Raw genomic sequence first — 20,904 nt, forward strand, 5'->3', positions numbered from 1 at the left:
TTGTTAAACCACAAGCCTGGACATAATTTGTTTGAGAAATTAAATTAGATAAATTGATATGAGCTACTGCTCAAGCACTCGGGAAGGGAAATGCATCTGAAATTTAAGGGGATAATCAAATTTTATTTGTGAAAAAGTCCAGTCTACGTGGTTCCGTCTAAACTGTGTTAACAAAGAAGTTTTTGGGGGGAGACTGTTGTGTTAAAGATAACTAGCATCCCTCATCTTGCAAACTGAATTGCTCTCTGGTATATATTGAGGAATAGAAGGTTCAATAAGAGATTAAATGGTAATGATCATATTGTATTGGATGGTAAAGTTTCTCCAGGGCTCATGATTGAGATGAAATAGTAATAAATGGGAATTTTTTCCAAAATCATTTTCCTAGGTGATTATGGGTGAATTTCAGGAACTCAAACAGGGATGAGGTACTTCCTCTAATCCTTATGGGAATACGCAGTAAAGAGTCTAAAGGAACGGGTTATTCCCCACATGAATTGGTAGCGGGGAGACCCATGCAAACTCCCACATATCTGTTGGTCCCCACGTTAACAGACAAGCAGATTGAGGAGGTGACTCGGGACAAATTCCTGAGCATCCTCTGGGAAACTTTAAAGGAGGTACACTTGAAGGTCGCCCACAACATTGGGAAGGCACACCAACGCAACCAATTACACTTGGCTCCGAGTAAACCCCAGGAATGGGAGGTGGAAAGCCAGGTGATGGTACAGAACTATGGGAGGGTTGGAGTGTTTGAGCCCCTGTACAAGGAACCATATGGCATTGTTGACACAGTTAGTCCTATGGTGTATGCGGTTTGGTTGCCTAAGAAAATTAAATGGTTTCGTATTAACCAGATGAAGTTTTTACAGCCCACTAGCAGGTCAAGAAGACAACAAGCCGCGATCATGAGCATGGTGAGAGGAATTCATCCTCTCCAGTGGGATGATGCAGAGGGGGTGCCTAACGGGGCACCCCCGCCCAATGAGGTGCCCTTGCCTGAAGTGGCACCTCCACAGGTACAGTATGATCTGAATGGAAGTGGGCAGGGCCATGGGAGGAGCTGTAGAAACCTCCTCGCCCCCAGGTCCGGAACCACCTCCTGTCCGCAGATGAGTCCAACAGACCCCTCCTACCCCACGACGTTGTAGAAGAAATAAAAAGAGGCCCTTGAAGTATCGTCAGTGGTAGGAGTGGGAAAATTGCCCAATGCAGAAAAAAGTAAAGTATGAAGCCCTGATTTGTATTGTTTTAAAAAAACACATCAGTGATGAGAGCCTGAACTAATGGGTGGACATAGGGTGCAAGGCCTGGAGTAACACTCCGTTTTTGTCCCTTACCCCCACAAGCAAGATGATATATAAAATGAAGGAATTATTCTGGCCAATGATCGGGATTCTGCTCCATCTATAAGATTCAACATCAGCTTATTCAGCATACTGGACCACAATTAGCTACTCCCCCTATAATAGTTCGATTACAGTTGTCCCGGAGACACCACCCTGGGACACCACGTGAAACATTACCCTCCAGTACATCAAGGGTGATTGCGAAATCGCGTGTTCAGGGACAGTATGGGTTCCCACGTATGAGGTGAAGGAAGGTAGGGGGTATGCATAAAATGCAAAGATCGCCCCAACGGGGCAAGGGTGTGGTTCTTACAAGCAAAAACAGGTGACCATTCAAGGTACTATCAGTGTTGGGGGTGGCTGTGTGCCCAGTCAGCTTCACCTCTAACTGTCTCTGAGTGGTTCGAATCGCTCCCACACCCCTGGGTTCTAGACACCGGACTTAGGTACAGGCGGCGATACAGAAAATCGAGTAGACTAGTGGTTTGGTGCAAGAAAACCAACATTTTATTAAAGACAGAATAAGACACAATACTACTGAGAATTACTGATATAGTTCCAGGCATATAAAAATAATACACTTATATGGGAATGGGGAACACACGGCACATCGAGGGAAACAAATACATTAAAAATCCCCTTATCCTTATCCCACCCCCTATACCTAATTAGATTAAGCTATGAGGGGCCAGGAATTCATGCCCACCAATTCGAAACCTGTTGCTTTAATAAGAACATAAAAAATAGGAGCAGGAGTAGGCCAATCGGCCCCTCGAGCCTGCTCCACCATTCAATAAGATCATGGCTGATCTGATCCTAACCTCAAATCTTCTATCACTCTCCATCCCACCCGAACCCATGTGATCTCCCAGGAGAGGTGAAAAACCAGATAAAAAATCCAATGGCCAATTTGGGAGAAAAAATCTGGGAAATTCCTCTCCGACCCATCTAGGCGATCGAAACTCGTCCAGGAGATCACTCTGTCCCTATATTTTCTACAGTACTTACCTTCTGTAAAGGCGATCTCCACCCCAGCCAGGAACAGGAATAAAACCATCTCCTGAAATCTAACACAGAATTAGAACACAAGAAGTAGGAACAGAACCAGGCTACACGGCCCCTGGGCCCGCTCCACTACCCACAGGGCCATGACCATTCCGAACCTAGACTCATGTCCAATTTCCTGCCCGCTCCCTGTAACCCTTAATTCCCTTTACTTCTAGGAAACTATCTATTTCTGTTTTAAATTTATTTAATGATGTAGCTTCCACAGCTTTCTGGGGCAGCAAATTCCACAAACATACCACCCTCTGAGTGAAGAAGTTTCTCCTCATCTCAGTTTTGAAAGAGCAGCCCCTTATTTTAAGGTTATGCACCCTAGTTCTAGTTTCACCCATCATTGGGAACATCCTCACTGCATCCACCCGATCAAGCCCCTTCACAATCTTATATGTTTCAATAAGATCGCCTCTCATTCTTCTGAACTCCAATGAGTAGAGTCCCAATCTACTCAACCTCTCCTCATATGACCACCCCCTCATTCCCGGGATTAACCGAGTGAACCTTCTTTGTACTGACTCGAGAGCAAGTATATCTTTTCTTAAGTATGGACACCAAAACTGTATGCAGTATTCCAGGTGCGGTCTCACCAATACCTTGTATAACTGCAGCAATACCTCCCTGTTTTTATATTCTATCCCCCTAGCAATAAAAGCCAACATTCCATTGGCCTTCTTGATCACTTGCTGCACCTGCATACTAACTTTTTGAGTTTCGTGCACCAGGACCCCCAGATCCCTTTTACTACAGTACTTTCCAGTTTCTTGCCATTAAGATAATAACTTGCTCTATGATTTTTCCTACCAAAGTGCATAACCTCACACTTTCCAGTATTGTATTCCATCTGCCAAATCTCTGCCCACTTACTTAGCCTGTCTATGTCACTTTGCAGGTTTTTTATGTCCTCCTCACTCACTACTTTCCGTCCCATCTTTGTATCATCTGCAAACTTTGATATGTTACACTCGGTCCCCTCCTCCAAATTGTTAATATAGATTATAAAGAGTTGGGGACCCAGCACTGACCCCTACATAAGAACATAAGAACATAAGAAATAGGAGCAGGAGTAGGCCAATCGGCCCCTTGAGCCTGCTCCACCATTCAATAAGATCATGGCTGATCTGATCCTAACCTCGGATCACCACTAGTTACTGATTTCCAGTCTGAGAATGAACCATTTATCCCAACTCTCTGCTTTCTGTTAGAGAGCCAATTCTCCACCCACGCCAGAATATTACCCCCAATCCCATGAATGGTGGGGTTTTGAGGTTCGCTCTTGCTGTCCTTTGGGGTCCCTCATCATCACGTGGTCACAGGGCGCGGCGCTGAAATTGTTTGTGTGAATCACCCTCCTTTTCCTCAGCTAATGTCGTCGTCGAGTCGCGCCTTCGTCTTCTTCTTCCTCGGGCGGTTTAGTCACTGACGGGTTTTTAAAACGGTTGGGGCTTGGTTGGCGGTTTACACTGTTAAACTGATTTTACTACCCATCCTTCGAACGCCAGTTTATTCATCGTGGACGCTGCTATCCATGCTTCGAACGCCAGTTTATTCGTCAAACGCCAGCTTATAACTAGACGTTTGGCCCCCAACGCGTCTTTCCGCTGTCCTTCTTTGCCCTTATCGGTTTACCATATTCTTCATCTCGTCTCGTATCGTCTGCCCGTTTGTGGCCTGTGTGTCCTGTGTGTTTTCGAATTCGAGTCTCGTTCTCCTCCCGTGTAGTAATGGGCGTCCTTGGTGTTGGGCGGGGGGCGAGAAGAGAGCCTGCCACGAGGCCAGGACACGAGAACGAGAGGCAGCAGGCCAAAAGCCAAAAGATAAGGGTCCAGAGCAAGCTCCCAGAGAGATAAGAGACCGATCACTACCTATGGGCCTACAATTATACCCGATTCTTCATTCCTTATCTGCGCGCCAAATCAGGTCAGTCCTTTGTCTAACTTTTGGCGGGCCTATTTAAAATGATTACAGCCATTTACTTTAACGACTTCTGGAGTGGTTGTCTCCGTGTTTAATGGTTTCGATGTCCTGGCTGTTTGTTATTTATGAAACTTAATCGGGTTTCCTGACTTGTCAGCTACCTGTGAGCTGTTACCAATTACATATGCAGAAACCTAATGGCCTCGATTTAGGCCCATTCTAACTTGATCTGATTCAAGGCGAATGAATGCATATTCTGTGTTTGCTGTAGCTGTCTGGCTCCACAAAGTCCCTTCACAGATTCATGCAATTTAAGTTTCGTTTCAGGTTTGAAAAAGTGCCTGTCTTTTCTGCAGGGCCTTGCTTTTAAAATCCTGTACTTTTGGTCACGAGGTTACAGAAGTCATTTTGGGTACCCCTTTTTTTTAACAACTTGTCCATGCAGGGTCCCTTTATCCATAATTTTTGGGGAATGTGGGAATTTTGAGAACCCTACATCAGATAGGAAACCCTTGGGGGAATGTAGGAAGACCCAATCCCAAGGAACTGGATATACCCTGTTGCATTGGCTCCGATGGTGGGAAATTCATGAGGGAATTTACGGATGTGTAAGCCCAAGTGGGTAACAGACGGGTTCCAGTCGAATGATTCGGATGGCTTGTCCTTGATTGAAAGGGATGTGACCAGCTGTACGATGTTTGCCCACAATAGGGCCAAGGAACTCTATCAATGGTGTAGCACCTATCACGTAAGGGGATGTGGTAACAGAAGTGGGGTTATACATGCAGTAGAATTAAAAGCTCGACCAAAAATTCCTCCCCCTACGAATAAAACACAACCGCGGGAAGAACGACAAGAAATCCAAAGTGTTTGTCATCCCGGGGCCGACAAGTGGGTTAGTGGTAATCCAACTCGGATGATATTGTATCACGATGTGCATCATGAGGTGGTGCCTGTAATATTGAATCTGACCGAGGTGGGACTACCGAACTGGTGCAAACCAAAGACAGCGGGGTTATATGGGAGGATGACATGGGAATTAACAGAGGGATTTTGGGAGAGGGCGGAATTGGAATTGGAATTAGAGCTGTTATATCGCAAGAGCTCTGGGGCTGATAACGGGTCTATCGATACCTTTGGGGAAAATAGTACCGAGATCATTGAGAGAAACAATGTCGGTTATGGGATTAAAGGGAACCATATCAGAGGGCGACAGGGTCTGATAAATGATGCAGCAACTGTTTTTAATATTGGAACCTCCCTAGTTAATAGTCTTGATTTGGCTAACTTAGATCAATCCATAAAGGCGGTTAGAAATCATTTAAGGGAAATTTTAAATAAAATGAATGGTCTGGAACAGGAGGAATTGAAAGAGGTCCATATTATGACCATTCATCTTGAGGACGTGGTTAAATATTTAGAATCCCATGCTAAAAAGATAAATCAAATTTTAATAGAGCATCGGAATACCTCTAGTGAGGACGTGCAAAATTATGTGTGTGTAATATATGGATCTTGGTTAGTGGAACAAGTATTGAGGTTCATTCATGGATAAGAATTATCTCCCACGTTTTGGATATTGTTCAGTTGGTAATTGTGTTATACTTACTAATGATAACTTGTCGAGTCAACGGGAGATGCAAGCAGCAAGAGTGGGGTAAGCTGTTGCAGAAGATGCCGAAGGAAGAAGATTATGCCCAAAAAGTATAAGTGCCTGTGACCCTTGATTCAGGTGCACAGCCACTTGAGAGTGGACTGTAAGAACAAGCCTTTTGCTGTAAATTTTGCTGTAACTTGACCAAACCTAAAAGTTAACCAAATTTAATATACCAGCATGCTTCGGGAGGCTGAGAGGCTGCTTCCTGTGAGAACTTTGTACGAAAACTATTAAACAGATAAAGAAGACCTTGGACAGGTACAGAGACTTTCTGCTGAAATGTAAAACAGACTGCTACGGTAGTAAGATGTAAAGACTGCCAGCTGCCTTTTAACAAATAAGGAAAACAGACCTTGAGAGTTCCGTAGAAAGAAACTATTGAACTGTTGAGCCATCGCAAAAACAGAAACATCTTCAGGCTATGGAATGTAACTGGCCTTGAGGCCCATGGATGCTTAACGGACTATTGATAAGAAGAACTGAACCATTATTCATATAGTTTGAGACACATACGCAGTGGAAGGGTTGCCAAATTTTAAGGTTTAAAAGATGCTGTAAATTGACACTCAGAGCTGCTGCAGTCGGGGGCAACTTGGTCAGTTGTCAATTAAAGTTGTACATCTAGTCACCGCCGAACTGACCACTCGCTGGTGTTAGTACATATGTAGTGTTGGCTTGTTATCGCTTGATCTTAAAGTAAGGGAATAAACCTGTGTATGCTTAGATATAATCAGGAGTATTATATGCAACACTTTTGTGTGAGCTTACTTGTAACTTCTTGCTGATTTTAATTAAAGGAATTTATCCTTGAATCCTTGGGTTTTGTGTTGTCTGTTCGACAGGTCTGAACTTTGGAAATTGTTTGACGGGTTAAAGAACAAGGGTGAATTTAAATGTTTTACATGAGTTCACCAAGAGCAAATTAAGTGGCAGTAATTGTTTAGTCCCTTTTTTAGTGCACTATAGGTTTGTGCAACCTAACTGAGTCTGTTTTCTGTAAGGTCAAATACATTATCGCAGAGCTGAGCAGCCAGTCAGAATGCAAGTGCAATAATTCTGCTGAATCTCTTTTAACCATCCAAATAGGCAGATACATAATCAGTACAAATAATAAATAGTTTCAGAATCCAATTGAGGAGTGTGCAAACTTGAGCTTCATAGAGAGGAAACAAGGAGATCTCAAAAAGTCCACTTTATTGATGAAAGCATTCAAACTATGTTGGATATAATGAGTGAACAACAATATGCCCTCTTCAGGGCAGGGGACAACCCCCTAACAAATCAAGAGTCCAACAGTCATGAAATACGATTTTGTGGAGGATGAACATGATGTCTCCTACCCATCACATAATGGAAAAGCATGTGGCAGGCATCCAATTTGAAGAAAAGGATCAAGGGATGCAGAGTGGGCTGTCGATTGTCTGACATTGCGATGTACAGATATAACTGCCAATTATCTTACATTGCTACATATGGGTATCCAAGGAGATTGCAGTTGTCAGCTACATTTGCCTGAAGAATCCCTAAAGAATATAATTGACTCAAAATTTATCCAGTAACTTGCTGGAAATACAACATAAAATAGAGATAATGAGGATATTTCAGAAGTATTAGAACAGGCAAACAAGAGAAGCATGATGCTGCAATTAAGAAATATTGATGACTAACAATCATTTTGTTAGATGAACAACATATTTGATACTTAATATTACACTGTACTGGCAATGTATGCACTATGTTTCCAGTCGACCCATTCTCTGCAAATTTCTTATCAAGCAATATATTTTGTAGACGAATATAGCTTTTGAAAGGTTCCAGTGTTTGAGGGATGGTGGTGGATTGCACAACCAAAACCCAATACTCACTGTAAAGAACCCGTAGGCTGGGAGGATGTACAGTGTCTGGGGGATGCTGGAATTTTTGGAGGTGCTAACAGTCCTGGAAAAGCATACGTTCATTCTGGACTTTGAGTTATATCTGTAACATGTAATATAAAGAATTAGGCCAAAAATTTGCAGGAGGTCAGTGGGCACGATCAGTGGTGGGTCGGGTGGGAAAGTGTTTTTCTCTCCAGTGGGTTGGGACCCCGCTGTGAATCCGCTGCCATGCACCTTTCCCAATGTCGGCGGCGTGGGACCCAATACAGATCATTTGTGGCTTGTTTAGAGCCACTTAAGAATGATTTTCAGCTTACCTTTTGCATTTGACAGTTCACCCTCGGAGTCCACGCTGCTCGTGGACCATGTCTGTCAAGCTGAAGCGGGAGTTCAGTGGCCATTGAATCAGCTGTTGAGTTGACAGCTTCAAATGTAAAGTAAAAGCTCCCACCTTACAGAAATATCTTCCCTCAGCCACAAGCTCTTCCTCACTGCATCTCCACAACAGATTCACCATGCTGCAAGTCTCCACACAAGTCTCCATCCAGTCAGACCTTATTACCTCGCTCACCATTGACAGATCGCTTCTGTTATCTCTACTTCACCTGCCATCTATTCCATCAGCATGGGTGCCCTTTATACTGTTTCACCTTGGTCCTCAGAATCCCACCACGATCAGCCTCAAAACCAGCAGCACCAGGCAAACCAGCAGCACCAACAACACCACCAAACTTCTCCGCAATCGACTGATGCTGCACAGGACACAGGGCATCAGCACCCGAGCACATTGCTGCCTGGAAGACCAGGGATGGCCTCACCATGGCCAGATTTACTTTACTTGACGCTGTACACCCTGGCTGCCACATGATGCGCCAGGTTGGCACCACCCCACACCAGCACCATAAAGCATCCCTACAATGCCCAAGCCATTTATTTCACACTCATCACCATTGCGGGGGGTAACATTATGTCTCACCATTCACTGCAGCTCACTAAGCCACTTCCAAAGGTGCACACAAATCTGTCCAAGAACGCAGTGTTGAAAATAAAGGTTTCAATGTTTGACAACACTTTAACAGAAACTTTACATGAACATATGCCTAAAACACCCAAGTGCCTACCCTTGTGTGTTGTTAGTTGATATGATTGGACTAGGATGAGGGTGAGTGTGAGGGGCAGCTAGTGAGATGGGGATGTGATGATGTAGATAGAGAAGGATGGGTGGAGGTGCAAGGTAAGTTGGTGTGAGTAAGGATGTGCAGGAGTAGGGTAGGGAAGGCAGAGTGAGATGGGGATATGATGAGAGGCGCAGCAGGATGAGGTTGAGTGTGGCTTTGTACTAACATTTCGTGATCTACTGAGATCATTGAAATGTTTGCAGTATTGCACCCAGGTCCTCCTGACCACATCCCTGCTTGTGCCCTCCTCTGCAATGTGCAACCAGGCTGTGTTGATCTCCTGAGGAGGTCTCTTCCGCCCATGGGAAGGGAAGAGGACCTCCCTGCATGCTGTGACTCTCTCCATAAGCATATGGAGGTAGGTGTGGGAGAGCCTCGGTGTAGCCCTGCACCTCTGTGCAGTGATTGTCAGTGTTTGCAGCACCTCAATGTTGTAGAACACTGACCGCACAAATATCAAATTAAAGTTGGCTATGGTCCCATTAAGGAAACCGGCTGATGACGTGTCATCAAATGACGTCACCAGACCTGCTTCCTCTAATTGGCTGGGAAATGCGCTGGGCGGGCTTAACAAGCCTAATCAAGGGAAATTAAGTTCAGACAGCGGGTTGGAGCCAGCAGCGGGGTCGGAACCATCCACTGAGTACGCCCGCCACGGACCCGCCGAGGTCAGCAAAATCGCCGCCTTAGAAAGTGGATAAACTTGCCTCGTTAAACGTTACTTTATCTTTAAAAAAAATATGAAGAAGGAATTGGAATTTTAACTATCAGCCAGCAGACCAGCTGGCCGAGCAAGCGGGCTGGCTGTCTGACCACTCACATGGGAGGTGCGGTCAATTTCAAGGGGCGGGCCTCATTAACATACATGAGGCATGCTGCCTGACCCGAACGGCATCCTGGTGGAGCTCACTGCCTTTGGGGAAGTGCAATATATGGCTACCCAGAGGCTGACCTGGCCTAGGAAAAGGTGGATCTTTATTTTTTTATATTCGTTTATGGGATGTAGGTGTCGCTGGCAAGGCCAGCATTTATTGCCCATCCCTAATTGCCCTTGAGAAGGTGGCGGTGAGCCGCATTCTTGAACCGCTGCAGTCCATGTGGTGAAGGTACTCCCATAGTGCTGTTAGGTAGGGAGTTCCAGGATTTTGACCCAGTGACGGTGAAGGAACGGCGATATAATTCCAAGTCAGAATGGTGTGTGACTTGGAGGGGAAATTGGAGGTGGTGGTATTCCCATGCGCCTGCTGCCTTTGTCCTTCTAGGTGGAAGAGGTCGCAGGTTTGGGAGGTGCTGCCGAAGAAGCCTTGGCGAGTTGCTGCAGTGCACCTTGTAGACGGTACACACTGCAGCCACGGTACGCCGGTGGTGGAGTGAGTGAATGTTTAAGGTGGTGGATGGGGTGCCAATCAAGCGGGCTGCTTTGTCCTGGATGGTGTCGAGCTTCTTGAGTGTTGTTGGAGCTGTACTCATCCAGGCAAGTGGAGAATATTCTATCACACTCCTTACTTGTGCCTTGTAGATGATGGAAAGGCTTTGGGGAGTCAGGATGTGAGACACTCGCTGCAGAATACCCAGCCTCTGACTTGCTCTTGTTGCCACAGTATTTATGTGGGTGGTCCAGTTAAGTTTCTGGTCAATGGTGACCCCCAGGATGTTGATGGTGGGGGATTCGGCGATGATAATGCCATTGAATGTCAAGGGGAGGTGTTTAGACTCTCGCTTGTTGGAGATAGCCATTGCCTGGCACTTGTGTGGCGCGAATGTTACCTGCCACTTATCAGCCCAAGTCTGAACGTCGTCCAGGTCTTGTTGCATGTGGGCATGGACTGCTTCATTATCTGAGGCGCTGAACACTGTGCAGTCATCAGCGAACATCCCCATTTCTGACCTTATGTTGAAGGGAAGGATCTGTGTGGGAACACTGAGCATCGGCGGCAGTTTAAAATCGGCGGCAGTGAATGAGCAGTGAGGCCCGACCAGAGCGGACCTGCGTGGGAACACTGAGCATCGGCGGCAGTTTAAAATCGACGGCAGTGAGTGAGGAGCAGCCCGACCAGTGCGGACCTGCGTGGGAACACTGAGCATCGGCGGCAGTTTAAAATCGGCGGCAGTGAATGAGCAGCGAGGCCCGACCAGAGCGGACCTGCGTGGGAACACTGAGCATCGGCAGCAGTTTTAAATCGGCGGCGGTGAGTGAGCAGCGAGGCCCGACCAGAGTGGACCTGCGTGGGAACACTGAGCATTGGCGGCAGTTTTAAATCGGCGGCAGTGAGCAAGGCCCGACCAATTCAGCAGCCGGGGAGAGAAGTAAAAAGTAAACCAAGTGTGACATCACCAGGAAGCAGGTAAGTGATTGGTTGGTGAGTATTTCTTTCTTTTTAAAACTTTAACTCTGGTTTATAGTTACTAAGGTCTCTCTGGTGTAGCGGGGACTGTTGGTGAACCAGTTAACTGTAGTGTAATTAGTGGGATTGATTGATTTAATTTAAATTCAATTAATTAAAGGGTAAGTCATGGCAGGAGAGCCCGGCCCCGTTGTATGCTCCTGCTGCAATATGTGGGAACTCAGGGACACTTCCTGTGTCCCTGACAACTATATCTGCAGGAAGTGCATCCAGCTGCAGCTACTGACAGACCACATTGCGGCACTGGAGCTGCGATTGGATGCATACTGGAGCGTTCACGATGCTCGGGACATCGTGAATATCACATTTACGGAGTTGGACACACCGCAGGTAGAGGTTGGACAGGAAGAAAGGGAACGGGTGACCAACAGGCAGAGTACTAGGCGCAGCCAGATAGTGCAGGGGTCCCCTGTGGCCAACCCCCTCTCCAACAGATACACCACTTTGGGTACTGTTGGGGGGGATGGCTTATCAGAGGAAGGCAGTGTTACGTCCGTGTATAATCAGACACAGACTGTGGAAAATGGGACAAACGGTGTTTACTCAACGTGGCTCAGACTGCAACTGAACTGTACAGATTACTACTCAACGTTATGTACAGGTGTGGTCACTGCCAGTACTACAGTATACATGAGCTGTAAAAAGTAGTTCCTCCCCTTAAAGGTACATACATTACAATTCCTCCCCTTTTTGATTAACAGTACCATAACACTCATTTAACAATTAAATATCAAACTAATTACAATTAACACTTTTAACATGCAACATTAGCTGAAAATAGTCTATTTATAAATTCAGTCTTTGGGGAGGCTTCCTGATCCTTTCTGGATAGCGCCTTTCCCGAGTGTCTTGCTCTTGGTGCGGAGGCGATTCTGGCCCCCTGTTGTCGGTTGGTTCATCAGCTTCTGATGCTACTGTTTCTGGGGTAGATGCTACCTGTACGTCGGGTTCATCACCAGGTACGTATGGGCGAGGCATGGGGTTGACTTGTTCCTGTGACTCTAGGATCTGGTCAGCATGGCGTCTCACGATGCTCTCCCCAACATCCAATGTGTATATTAGTGGGCCCTGCCGTGTGCATATCGTTCCTACATAAGAATATACATAAGAAATAGGAGCAGGAGTAGGCCAATCGGCCCCTCGAGCCTGCTCCACCATTCAATAAGATCATGGCTGATCTGATCCTAACCTCAAATCTTCTATCACTCTGCATCCACCCAAACCCATGGGAGAGGCAAAAAACCAAATAAAGACCAAATGGCCAATTTGGGAGAAAAAATTCTGGGAAATTCCTCTCCGAACCATCAAGGCGATCGAAATTCTTCCAGGAGATCACTCTGTCCCTATATTTTCTACAGTACTTACCTTCTGTAAAGGCGATCTCCACCCCAGCCAGGAACAGGAATAAAACCATCTCCTGAAATCTAACACACAATTAGAACACAGTAGGAGCAGAACAAGGCTACACGGCCCCTGGGCCCACTCCACTACCCACAGGGCCATGACCATTCCAAACCTAGACTCATGTCCAATTTCCTGCCCGCTCCCCGTAACCCTTAATTCCCTTTACTTCTAGGAAACTATCTATTTCTGTTTTAAATTTATTTAATGATGTAGCTTCCACAGCTTTCTGGGGCAGCAAATTCGACAAACCTACCACCCTCTGAGTGAAGAAGTTTCTCCTCAACTCAGTTTTGAAAGAGCAGCCCCTTATTTTAAGATTATGCCCCCAGTTCTAGTTTCACCCATCATTGGGAACATCCTCACCGCATCCACCCGATCAAGCCCCTTCACAATCTTATATGTTTCAATAAGATCGCCTCTCATTCTTCTGAACTCCAATGAGTAGAGTCCCAATCTACTCAACCTCTCCTCATATGACCACCCCCTCATCCCCGGAATTAACCGAGTGAACCTTCTTTGTACTGACTCGAGAGCAAGTATGTCTTTTCTTAAGTATGGACACCAAAACTGTATGCAGTATTCCAGGTGCGGTCTCACCGATACCTTGTACAACTGCAGCAATACCTCCCTGTTTTTATATTCCATCCCCCTAGCAATAAAAGCCAACATTCCATTGGCCTTCTTGATCACTTGCTGCACCTGCATACTAACTTTTTGAGTTTCGTGCACCAGGACCCCCAGATCCATTTGTACTATAGTACTTTCCAGTTTCTTGCCATTAAGATAATAACTTGCTCTATGATTTTTCCTGCCAAAGTGCATAACCTCACACTTTCCAGTATTGTATTCCATCTGCCAAATCTCTGCCCACTTACTTAGCCTGTCTATGTCCCTTTGCAGGTTTTTTATGTCCTCCTCACTCACTACTTTCCGTCCCATCTTTGTATCATCTGCAAACTTTGATATGTTACACTCGGTCCCCTCCTCCAAATCGTTAATATAGATTGTAAAGAGTTGGGGACCCAGCACTGACCACTGCGGAACACCACTAGTTACTGATTGCCAGTCCGAGAATGAACCATTTATCCCAACTCTCTGCTTTCTGTTAGAGAGCCAATCCTCCACCCACGCCAGAATATTACCCCCAATCCCGTGATTTTTTATCTTGAGCAATAATATTTTGTGTGGCACCTTGTCAAATGCCGTTTGGAAGTCTAAATACACTACGTCCACTGGTTCCCCTTTATCCACCCTGTATGTTACTTCCTCAAAGAACTCAAGCAAATTTGTCAAACATGACTTCCCCTTCATGAAACCATGCTGAGTTTGTCCTATTAAATTATGTTTATCCAAATGTCCCGTTACTGTCTCCTTAATAATGGACTCTAACATTTTACCAACCACAGATGTTAGGCTAACAGGTCTATAGTTTCCAGCCTTCTGCCTACGACCCTTTTTAAATAAGGGTGTTACATTAGCAGTTTTCCAATCTGCCGGGACCTTTGCTGAGTCCAGTGAGTTTTGGAAAATTATTACCAATGCATCCACAATCCCTACCGCTACTTCCCTCAAGACCCTAGGATGCAAGCCATTAGGTCCAGGGGATTTATCCGCCTTGAGTCCCATTATTTTACCAAGTACCACTTCCTTAGTGATTTTAATCGTATTTAGTTCCTCCCCCCCTAGAGCCCCCTGTTTGTCCAGTGTTGGGATATTCTTAGTGTCCTCTACTGTAAAGACTGATACAAAATAATTGTTCAGTGTTTTTGCCATCTCCATGTTTCCCACCATTAATTTCCCGGTCTCATCCTCTAAGGGACCAACATTTACTTTAGCCACCCTTTTTCTTTTTATATAACTATAGAAACTTTTACTGTCTGTTTTTATATTTTTTGCTAATTTACTTTCATAATCTATCTTCCCTTTCTTAATCAATCTTTTTGTTATTTTTTGCTGTCTTTTAAAGACTTCCCAATCTTCCATCCTCCCACTAGATTTGGCTACCTTATATGCCCTTGTTTTTAGTCGGATACTATCCTTAATTACTTTACTTAGCCACGGATGGCTATCTTTTCTTTTACACCCTTTTTTCCTCAGTGGAATATATTTTTTTTGGAAGTTGTAAATTAACTCCTTAAATGTACACCACTGATCATGTACCGTCTTACCCTTTAATCTATTTTCCCAGTCCACTCTAATCAATTCTGCTCTCATACCTTCATAGTCTCCTTTATTCAAGCTCAGCACGCTTGTTTGAGATCCAACCTTCTCACCCTCTAATTGAATATGGAAATCAACCATGTTATGGTCACTCATTCCAAGGGGATCCTTTACTAGGACATTTTTAATTAATCCTGTCTCATTACACAGGACCAAATCTAAGGTTGCTTGCCCCCTGGCCGGTTCAGTTACATACTGCTCAAGAAACCCATCCCTAATACACTCAATGAACTCATCCTCAAGGCTGCTCTGCCCAATTTGATTTGTCCAGTTAATATGATAATTAAAATCCCCCATAATTATAGCTGTTCCCTTATTACAAGCCTCAACTATTTCCTAATTAATACTCCGTCCAACAGAGTTGCAACTGTTCGGAGGCCTATAGATTACACCCACTAGTGTTTTTTCCCCTTTATTATTCCTTATCTCCACCCAAACTGTTTCACTATCCTGCTCCTTTGACCCAATATCATTTCTCTGTATTATAGTGATTCCTTCCTTTATTAACATAGCCACCCCACCTCCTCTCCCTTCCTGCCTGTCCTTCCTGATTGTTAAATAACCTGGTATGTTTATTTCCCAGTCATGGTCACCCTGCAGCCATGTTTCTGTAATGGCCACAAGATCATACCCATATGTCGTTATTTGTGCCGTTAACTCATTCATTTTGTTACGAATGCTACGTGCATTCAGATAAAGAACTTTCAAATATGTTTTGTAACACTTAGTTCCTGTTTTTTCCCTTTTTAGTACTTTACATTTTACTCCATATCTTCTGTCCCTTCCTGACACATTCTGTTTTTTAATTCCCCCACTGCTACCTAAATCTATGACCTTCTCTGTTGTCATTTCTATTATTTGCTCTCTAGAAACCTCCCCCCCACTAATTAGTTTAAAGCCCTCTCTACAGCCCTAGTTATATGATTCGCCAGGACTCTAGTCCCAGCACTGGCCAAGTGGAGTCCGTCCCAACGGAACAGCTCCCTCCTGTCCCAGTATTGGTGCCAGTGTCCCAGGAAGCAAAACCCATTTCTCCCACACCAGTCTTTGAGCCACGCATTTAACTCTTTAATTTTATTTATCCTAGCCATATTCGCTCGTGGCTCAGGTAATAACCCAGAGATTATTACCCTTGAGGTTCTGTTTTTTTAATTTGACCCCTAGCTGCTCATACTCCTTTAACAGAACCGTCTTCCTGGCTGCCATTTTTCTGTTCGGTAGTCGCGGGCCAAGACTGGTTGCCCTACATTGAAGCTCCTTGTTGGCTTCTCGTGGATGTGCTGGAATTGCTTACTCTCAACATGTCTTCGTATGTTTGGTCTGAGCAAATCCAGGCGAGATCTTAACCTTCGGTTAAAGAACATCATGGCTGGGGGCTGGTTGGTGACTGTCGCATTCCGGTAGGTGAACAGGAAATTGTCCACCTTGTGCTGCAATGGAATGTTGTCATTGTACATAGCCTTTATTGCCTTCTTAAAGGTTTGTACGAACCTCTCAGCCAATCCATTTGTGGCTGGATGATACGGGGTGGATGTGTAATGCCTTACCCCATTCTTTTTCAAGAACCTCCGGAACTCTTCGGACACAAACTGTGGTCCGTTGTCGGAGCAAATCTGTTCTGGCAAGCCATTCCTGGCAAAAATGGTCCGTAGGACTGCAATAGTTTTCTCTGTGGTGGTGGAGGACATTTTGAAGACCTCAGGCCATTTCGAGTGCGCATCCACGGCTATTAAAAACATTGAGTCCATGAATGGACCAGCAAAATCAATATGCACCCGTTGCCATGGAGATGAGGGCCACTCACATGGGTGTAGAGGGGCCTGTGTTGGTGCATTTTGGACTTTCTGGCATCCTGAGCAGCTCTTGGTCAGGTCCTCGATTTGTTTATCGATTCCCGGCCACCACACATAAGCCCTGGCTAGGCTTTTCATTTTTACCCCTCCCAGATGACCCTCATGAAGCTCATTGAGCACTCTATCCCTTAACTTGGGTGGAATTACCACTCAGGATCCACACATCAAGGTCCCCCGGCACACTGACAGCTGTTCTCTCCTTGTTGAGAATGCTGGCAACAGTGAGTCGCCATGTGCTGGCCATCCCTTCACCGTCAAATCATAGACCCGAGACAGTGTCGGGTCATTTCGGGTTTCCTTTTCGATACAAGCGTTAGTTACCCGTAGGTATTCAACTATAGTCGAATGAAATATTTCAACAGGATCCACTGCTGGTGCTTCCTCCGCAGTAGGCAGTGGCAGGCGTGATAGCCCATCAGCATTTCCATGCTGTTTCGTGCCCTTATATTCAATCTCATAGTGGTGCGCCCCTAGAAAAAGTAACCATCTTTGTAGTCGTTGCGCCGTCATCACCGGAACGCCCTTCTTTGGATTAAAAATGGAGACAAGAGGCTGGTGATCAGTCAGCAAGGTGAATTTCTGCCCGTGCAGAAAGTGATTGAACTTTTTCACTCCCCACACTAGGCTGAGGGCCTCCCTGTCAATCTGGGCGTAGTTACGCTCGACTGAGGTTAGTGATCATGACGCAAAGGCTATTGGCCTCTCTGAGCCGTCCGAGAATTTGTGCGACAGCACCGCTCCAATGCCATAGGGTGACGCATCACGTGCCAACCGAATTGGTAATGCTGGGTTGTAATGGGCCAATACCTCTTTCGATGTGATTAGTGTTTTGCTCTTCTGGAAAGCTCGTCTACATTCGTCACTCCACTTCCATGGCACCCCAGTTTGCAGTAGGGTGTTCAGAGGGTGTAGTATTGTAGACAAATTTGGCAAGAACTTATGGTAGTAGTTTACCAGCCCGAGGAACGATCTCAGTTGTGACACATTTTCCGGTGCTGGAGCCTTGACTACTGCCTCAATCTTCTCTGGGGACTTATGTAACCCCTCTTTATCGATAACATGGCCACAATACGAGATCTGTTTTCTAAAAAACTCGCATTTGGGGCGGTTAGCTCGGAGCCCATATTCCTGCCATCTAGTGAGCACCTGCTCCAGGTTGGCAAGGTGATCGCTGTCATTTTCGCCCGTGACCAGCATGTCGTCCAAATAACACTGGGTCCCTGGGATCCCTTGAAGGACTTGTTCCATTGCCCTCTGCCAATAGCCGGAGCTGATGTTACCCCGAATACCAGCCGGCTGTATTGGTAGAGACCTTTATGGGTGTTGATTGTGAGGTATTTTTTTGATGCTTCTTCTACCTCCATTTGCAGATACGCCTGGGCCAGATCAATCTTAGTGAAGCATTTCCCTCCAGATAGCGAGGCGAAAATATCTTCAATCCGCAGAAGTGGATATTGTACGGTGTAAAGGACCGGGTTCACTGTTACCTTAAAGTCCCCACAGATGCGAACCTTCCTTGGTTCCCCAGGCGTACTGCTCAACGACTTTTTCATCACAGGGACAATGGGTGTAGCCCACTCGCTCCAGTCTACCTTGGACAGTACACCTGAACGTTCAAGACTCGCCAGCTCTGCTTCGACGGCTGGGCGGATCGCATAAGGTACCGGTCTGGCCTTAAAAATTTTGGACTTGCGTTTTCTTCAATTTTAATCGTCGCTGTCATTCCTTTTAGTGTTCCGAGTCCTTGCTGGAACACTTCTTTCACGTCAGTTAGGATCTTTGACAGTCGCCCAGGTGTGACGTCGTCATCCTTTTTGTCAGCCACAGTCAGTGCCTGTATGGAATGCCAATCCAGTTGTATTTTCCAGATCCATTCATGTCCCAGTAATGGTGGTCCTCCATCTTGCAATACATACAGGTCTAGTTTTGGTGTTTCCTTACCGTTATATATAACGGTCACCCTTATTTTTCCTTTGGGGTAGACTTTTTGCCCTGTGTATGTCTTCAAAATAATTTTTGTGTCTCTCAAGGGTATGTGTGAGAATAGCCGCTCATAGTCCCGTCGGTTTATGACTGTTAGGGCTGATCCTGTGTCCAATTCCATCTTTACCTGGACTCCTGCTATCTTGAGAGTGACCCAAATGGTTCGGTGATCCTCTGTTGTGATCACATTATGTAGTTTCAGACAACTCAGTTCCCTGCTTTCGGAATCATTATCACTCTTTTATTCGTCTGAACTGTTCTCCGTTATCTTATGTAGCTTCTTGTACTTCCCTTTGGTCGGCTTCTTATTGCTGGTTTTCTTTCCCGACCTGCAGACTCGTGCTATGTGTCCTACTTTTCCACACTGTCTGCACACTTTGTCTTTGAATCAGCAATCATTATGGTCATGTGTTGTTCTGCCGCAGCGATAGCACTTCTCTGCTCCATATGACATTTCGTTTGTGCCATATTCTTGCGGTCTCTGTTGTATATCTGCAGTGCCCGGTGCTGCTGCTTCATATGATACCGCAATGCTGAAAGCCTTTTCCAGCGTAAGGTCCTTTTCAGATAAAAGCCGTTTCTGGGTTCCTTCACTTTGAAGCCCACACACAAACTTGTCCCTTAAGGTATCTGCTAGTCCCATTCCAAACTGGCAGCGTTTCGACAGCTTGTGCAGTTCCGTTAAATACTCAGCATTACTTTAATCTTTATGCTGGTTCCTTTTGTGAAACTTAAATCTTTCTGCTATCAGCAGCGGTGTGGGGTTTAAGTGGTCCTGTAGGATTGACACTATGTTTTCAAAATCCTTTTCTACTGGCTTCTCTGGGGTTACTAGGTTTCATAGTAAGCCATACGTTTTTGCACCCATTGAATTCAACAATACCAGCGCTTTCTTGTCATCTGGCACTTCATTCGCCTTGCAGTATACTTCTATGCGTTCGACATATGTCGTCCAATCTTCGACTTCATTGTCGAACGCTGTGATACTGCCACTCTTCGGCATTTTTGGGTGTGGTTAGACTGGCTTAAAATGGCGTCTCCCGCGCTTTCCTTTCTTCCCCGCTGCGGCTTAAAATGGCGTCTCCCGCGCTGCTGCCAACGCCGCTCTCGGCGGTCCTCGTGGCAAATGGCGACGCCCTGTGGGTTTCGCACGCTGCTCCTGCGCTGCTGCCAACGACGCTCTCTGCGGTCCTCATGGCAATGGCAGTGCCTCGCTTTTTCCTGCGCGCCTCTCTCCCCCATTGACGCTGCTTGGCCCTTGAACACTGGCTGCGCTCTGCTCTCTCTCCTCTCTCTCCCCCGTTGACGCCGCTCGGTCCTGAACACCGGCTGCTCCCTGCACGCTCTGCCCTCTCTCTCTCCCCCGTCGACGCTGCTCGGCCTTTTTCTGTGCCGCTCGGTCGGGCTCTAGCCCGCCGCCGTCCGGGAAGGGTCTGCGCAGTACCTGTTCCCAGCCCGTTTCACTGGACCACCATGACTAGAAAGCCAAGCCTGGCTCTCAGCAGCCTCCCCTGCAATGCTCAAATCTCCGCTGGATGACTGGGCGGTTGCCCGTGGTCGACGCCCGTGCTTCTGGACTCGACCTTCTTCCACTGTTCTCCAGGAGCGAATCCCCGGGAGGTGATGCAGAGTTGCAGGTAGGTTCGAACCTTCCTCATTGCCAATGTTACGTCCATGTATAATCAGACACAGACTGCGGAGAACGGTACAAACGGTGTTTACTCAATGTGGCTCAGACTGCAACTGAACTGTACAGATTACTACTCAACATTATATACAGGTGTGGTCACTGCCGGTACTACAGTATACATGAGCTGTAAAAAGTAGTTCCCCCCCTTAAAGGTACATACATTACAGGCAGCAGCAGCCAACTTCCTGGCACCAGGGGTGGCTCTGCTGCACAGAATGGGAGGAAAAAGAGGGGTAGAGCTATAGTGATAGGGGATTCAATTGTAAGGGGAATAGATAGGCGTTTCTGCGGCCGCAAGCGAGACTCCAGGAT

The sequence above is a fragment of the Somniosus microcephalus genome, chromosome 18, assembly GCF_052327205.1.
Source record: "Somniosus microcephalus isolate GS21.2 chromosome 18, FLI_Smic_1.0, whole genome shotgun sequence".
Taxonomy (NCBI): Eukaryota; Metazoa; Chordata; class Chondrichthyes; order Squaliformes; family Somniosidae; genus Somniosus; species Somniosus microcephalus.